The sequence below is a fragment of the Biomphalaria glabrata genome, chromosome 2, assembly GCF_947242115.1.
Source record: "Biomphalaria glabrata chromosome 2, xgBioGlab47.1, whole genome shotgun sequence".
In the NCBI taxonomy this organism is placed as follows: domain Eukaryota; kingdom Metazoa; phylum Mollusca; class Gastropoda; family Planorbidae; genus Biomphalaria; species Biomphalaria glabrata.
In genome coordinates, this window is record NC_074712.1 from 32,443,506 (window position 1) to 32,449,995 (window position 6,490).

The following is a 6,490-nucleotide window of genomic DNA, read 5'->3' on the forward strand; positions in this document are numbered from 1 at the left end:
TGTGATATCATATGTTAAGTGTCTATCTATCTATCTATCTATCTATCTATCTATCTATCTATCTATCTATCTATCTATCTATCTATCTATCTATCTATCTATCTATCTATCTATCTATCTATCTATCTATCTGTCTCTCTCTCTTTCTTTTTCTTTCTCTCTCTTTCTTTATCTCTCTCTCTCTCTCTCTCTTTCTATCTTTCTCTCTAATACTCTGTACATACATATTTAGATATCCTATTTTCACAATTATCAGCTCCGGCGATTGATTGCATCATTTCCATCCCCACTCTCCCTTGTCCGCGCTAAAAAAAAACATCTTCCTATTGAAATGTACCGTTGATTTGTTATGTACTTGTACAAACTGAGAGAATTGATTAACGGCCGCAGTGTTTCTCAAACGCAGGGCCCGCCTTACAAGTTGCGGGGCTCAATATAATGGAAGCTTGCGAGGTCCCTCTTCTAAACGTTTTTACACTAACTATTATCACTACTTAGATCATTGCATCAACATCTGTTATACAACCTGCATCAACATCTGTTATACAACCTGCATCAACATCTGTTATACAACCTGCATCAACATCTGTTATACAACCTGCATCAACATCTGTTATACAACCTGCATCAACATCTGTTATACAACCTGCATCAACATCTGTTATACAACCTGCATAGGAAGCAACTCAAACGCAAAAGGCGCTAGCGGGTGAATCGTACGAGACATAAACTATGTTCACCCTTTCAGTGCTACATCATTCAAAGTCTGTGACAAGGACCATGACTGATAGTGATATAATAAATATTAATTGCGGGGCCCCTGCCAGGCCTGGGCCCCGAATTTGAGCAATCGGTCAAATCAGCCTAACACCGGACCAGGATAAACGTTTCCTTGATACACGCAATTGAAAAAAAAAAAAGAAAATACCTGTTCTTCCCTACCATCCCCTGGTACCAAGCATTTTCATGAATTCTGCACCACATTAGTGTTGCATTCTACGGACTCTACAGCGTACTATTTCTCCTTATATCTCCCAGTCAGTGGTAGATTAAATACCTGGCTTGTAAACAGATTAAATTTTTGGTACTGACATTTATTTAGAGACACCCACGTAGAGACATTAAAAAGTTGAAAGGAAATGGTTGTACTAAATAATAGTCAGTGTATTTTATTGGAGATTTTCAAGCGAAACTTAGAAAGTGCAAGGACGCTAAATTAGAATTCATTTTTGCCAACTAAATCAAAAGAATTAAAGCTAAAATTTTAACAATATCTTTTTTTTTCACAAAAGTGAGAGTGCTATGTTTAAATTACGAATTTACGAAATACGCCTACCTTGTGCAGAGAAAACGTGTTTTTTTTTTCACTTCTTCTCCTTGAGAACCACTATTGAGTACTAGAAAAATATTTATTAGTATACCGGCATATGTGCCATATAAATTTAAAGTTTTGCGACAGACTAAGAAAAACTTCGTATAAGCAATTATGGTTGATAAATATTGCATAATTTATAGTAAACTTTAAACAAAAATGCAATAATTTAAATTATATTTGTAAAATACCAATCACTGACTCGTGCATCAAGAGATCTCTTAAACTAGTAAAGGGATTCGCATTAAGTTTCGTACACAGGTTCCTTTTACCACTTACGTGCTCACTAACACGCGGTTTTGACAACTGATTCGCAACCTTAACACCATAATTTACCTTTTGGGGGAAATACCGAAAATAAAATACAAAGGATTAATAGAATGCTTGCGATTTTTCGTAAACTGCGAATTATATTCAGTTATAGAAATTCTGGAGACACTGACAAGTAAAGATGAAAATCTTTTCACTAGATCTGAACCATTTGCAGGCATAGGCATATTTTTGTTTTGCCTACCTTGGTTTTTTTTTGGTCTCCTGTAATAATGTAAATAAACGAACAGCAAGTATACATTTAAAAAAAAACAGATTGTCTATTCATTGAAACTGAAAGCATTAAAGTTTATTTGGTGACATTTTTTAAAAGATGATTCTAAACGAAAAAAAAAAAAAAAAAAAAAAAAAAGAGCTTCGTATGGAAATAAATAGTTTTGGGGCCGGATTGTTCAAGACGGGGCCGGATTGTTCAAGACAGGGCCGGACTTGGGCCGCTTTCAACTGATTGTTAAGAAACCATTGAACTTATGAAACAAGAACCTTCTGAGCCTGTGTGTTTTATAGAAATCCAAATTGGTTGGATCCCAAACGTCCTCTTGGTTCACATATTTTTAACAACTGTGTAAGTGTAGATACAAGCAAAGTTTCTCTGGAATAATGTCAATAAAGAACTACTGGCGATCAACGAGCCTCAGGGATTTGGTGTCTGTTGATCAAGAGCTGACGTAAAAAGTAGATTTCGATACAGATTATTGTTACTTTAGCCACTACATACGGCCTATTCACTTATTTGTAAAATCTTTTTTTGTCTTATAGCTTTTTTTTTACGTATTGAAAATGGTCTAACTATGAATACAAGTTATTGCGGAAAAAAGTATCTTTTGCAGTTTTATTACGATTTTTTTTTAGGTCATTATTTGGAGCTTCCTCAGCGGGCATCATATACCCTCGCTACGCCACTGTAAGGAACCAAATTCAGTATACTTCATCTTCACTAACCAAGCAGATGCTCGGACTCCTCATTGAGTACATCGCAACAGAGGATTTCAGATTCAATGAAATTATTGCTGCCTGGTCGTGTGGAATGCACTCTGGACTGTCGTCTAGATGTTTCAGGGTTCGTACCCTGCCCACAGCCATCTTCCGACGTCCTGTGCGAGATTTGGCCTGGGATGTGATAATCTTAAATTCGGAACGAACATCCGAGACATTTAAAACAAACCTTTGAGAATCAGACGATATCAATGACTATTTGAATAACAAAATCTCCTGTTATAGAAAAAGAAATGGTTTGGCGCCTAACAGTTACGTAATCTTATGTTATAGAACAAGAAATGTTTTGGCTCCTAACAGTTACGTAATCTCATGTTATAGAACAGAAATGTTTTGGCTCCTAACAGTTACGTAATCTCATGTTATAGAACAAGAAATGTTTTGGCTCCTAACAGTTACGTAATCTCATGTTATAGAACAAGAAATGTTTTGGCTCCTAACAGTTACGTAATCTCATGTTATAAAACAAGAAATGTTTTGGCTCCTAACAGTTACATAATCTCATGTTATGGAACAAGAAATGTTTTGGCTCCTCACAGTTACGTAATCTCATGTTATAGAACAAGAAATGTTTTGGCTCCTAACAGTTACGTAATCTCATGTTATAGAACAGAAATGTTTTGGCTCCTAACAGTTACATAATCTCATGTTATAGAACAAGAAATGTTTTGCTCCTAACAGTTACGTAATCTCATGTTATAGAACAAGAAATGGTTTGCTCCTAACAGTTACGTAATCTTATGTTATAGAACAAGAAATGGTTTGCTCCTAACAGTTACGTAATCTCCTGTTATAGAACAAGAAATGTTTTGCTCCTAACAGTTACGTAATCTCATGTTATAGAACAGAAATGTTTTGGCTCCTAACAGTTACGTAATCTCATGTTATAGAACAGAAATGTTTTGGCTCCTAACAGTTACGTAATCTCATGTTATAGAACAAGAAATGTTTTGGCTCCTAACAGTTACGTAATCCTATGTTATAGAACAAGAAATGTTTTGGCTCCTAACAGTTACGTAATCTTATGTTATAGAACAAGAAATGTTTTGGCTCCTAACAGTTACGTAATCTCATGTTATAGAACAGAAATGTTTTGGCTCCTAACAGTTACGTAATCTCATGTTATAGAACAGAAATGTTTTGGCTCCTAACAGTTACGTAATCTCATGTTATAGAACAAGAAATGTTTTGGCTCCTAACAGTTACGTAATCTTATGTTATAGAACAGAAATGTTTTGGCTCCTAACAGATACGTAATCTTATGTTATAGAACAAGAAATGTTTTGCTCCTAACAGTTACGTAATCTTATGTTATAGAACAAGAAATGTTTTGGCTCCTAACAGTTACGTAATCTTATGTTATAGAACAAGAAATGTTTTGCTCCTAACAGTTACGTAATCTTATGTTATAGAACAAGAAATGTTTTGGCTCCTAACAGTTACGTAATCTCATGTTATAGAACAGAAATGTTTTGGCTCCTAACAGTTACGTAATCTAATGTTATAGAACAGAAATGTTTTGGCTCCTAACAGTTACGTAATCTCATGTTATAGAACAAAAAAGTTTTGGCTTCTAACAGTTACGTAATCTCATGTTATAGAACAGAAATGTTTTGCTCCTAACAGTTACGTAATCTCATGTTATAAAACAAGAAATGTTTTGCTCCTAACAGTTACGTAATCTTATGTTATAGAACAAGAAATGTTTTGGCTCCTAACAGTTACGTAATCTCATGTTATAGAACAAGAAATGTTTTGGCTCCAGCCATCTAATGAATATTAACTTCAGGAAAATAAAAGAAAAAGAAATTGTCACCCACTTCTACTCTAGTCTTCATATTTATTTTAATCTCAATAGCTTTGTTTAAAAAGACATTGTTAATGGATGAATCTATTAAATAAACACAACGAATACTCCCCCAACAGACCAATTAACTATCACTGCGGCAAAGAATTCAGAGAAAACTATTTAACAACCTCTCCAAAAAAAGTGCCCCCATTTCGGCACTTGCACGTGCCAATAGCCAGTTCTATTGATCTAGTTGTATTGATCTGAAAATGAAATTAGACGAGCTAATATTTGATTGGCCAGGACTTTTAGGAGATAAAAAGCCAACTAAACTCTCTCGGTTAAATGTTTTCTTTAGAAGAGGCAGAGAGAGAAAAAACATTTTTGATCATTTCTAATTAAAATATGTTTTCATTGCCCTCGGCCGGGTACAAACTGTAAAGTATAAAAATAACACAATGGCAACCCCTGGAACGGGCGAAAAAACATTTTGGGTCCCTTAATATGGCCAAATATGACTTGCCGCCACCCTGGCCATTAATTGAATGAAAATATAAGAGTCATTCCAGGCGGAAATTGGGCAACTGGCCACAAGTTTATTTTGTGGTTACCTCCCATTTAAGCGCCGGGCTTGAAGGGGTGAAAAGCGAGACGCAGCAAAAGAGTCGATGTCTTGATATTTTTTGACCGTCTGACTTCAGTTGATTGTATTGCTCTCTAAATACTGGATTAATTAGAAGAAAGAATTTCTCATCAATGCTGGGGTGAAAGAAAGCTACAACTATTAATGCATGGGAGTGAAAAAGGACTTCGATAATCGATAGATATCAGAAGTGAAGATTTAATTGAAATTACTGTAGACATCGTAATATTCACATGCTGTTTTATATATATATATATATATATTTTGTTCTATTTCACTTTGCACAAAACTACTAAAATTTCTCTGCCGATTTGTTCACGTTTGCCCTTCAAAGCGTTTATTTTTTTTTACATTTATAATTAAAGACAGCTATTATAACCAAATATTTCATTTCAAAATATCAAACGCAATTCCACAGACGGACTTGCTCCTCCGGCTGTCACAACGTATTCAGATCAGCTACATACACACACTAAATAGCCTACATTGTTCAATATATCTACATAAACTGTGGCGATGATGGCGCAAAGCTTTCATTTTGGTATTGCCAAGACAAGATACACATCAGCTTCGTGTTCACCAAGTGTCACTAACTAGATACACCTCAGCTTCGTGTTCACCAAAATGTCACTAACTAGATACAGTCTTCATTGTACGAAGATATATACGAAATGTGATTTATTATTGATAGCTCCCCCCCCCCATCTAATTTCATTGCATCCTATCATATAACAGTCTTATATACCATTTTAATTTTATCTTATCCTAACATGTAACAGTCTTATATACCATTTTAATTTTATCTTATCCTATCATATAACAGTCTTATATACCATTTTAATTTTATCTTATCCTATCATGTAACAGTCTTATATACCATTTTAATTTTATCTTATCCTATCATATAACAGTCTTATATACCATTTTAATTTTATCTTATCCTAACATGTAACAGTCTTATATACCATTTTAATTTTATCTTATCCTATCATATAACAGTCTTATATACCATTTTAATTTTATCTTATCCTATCATGTAACAGTCTTATATACCATTTTAATTTTATCTTATCCTATCATATAACAGTCTTATATACCATTTTAATTTTATCTTATCCTATCATATAACAGTCTTATATACCATTTTAATTTTATCTTATCCTATCATATAACAGTCTTATATAACATTTTAATTTATCTTATCCTATTATATAACATCTTGTATATATATCAGTGTAATTTTACCGTGTCTATCATATAATAAGGATGATCTAATGTTGAAGTGTATGAGCGAGTAATGAATGTAGCGAGCCAAATGTTATGTAAGTATTTTAAGCTATGTACAACTGCACCAGTCTTT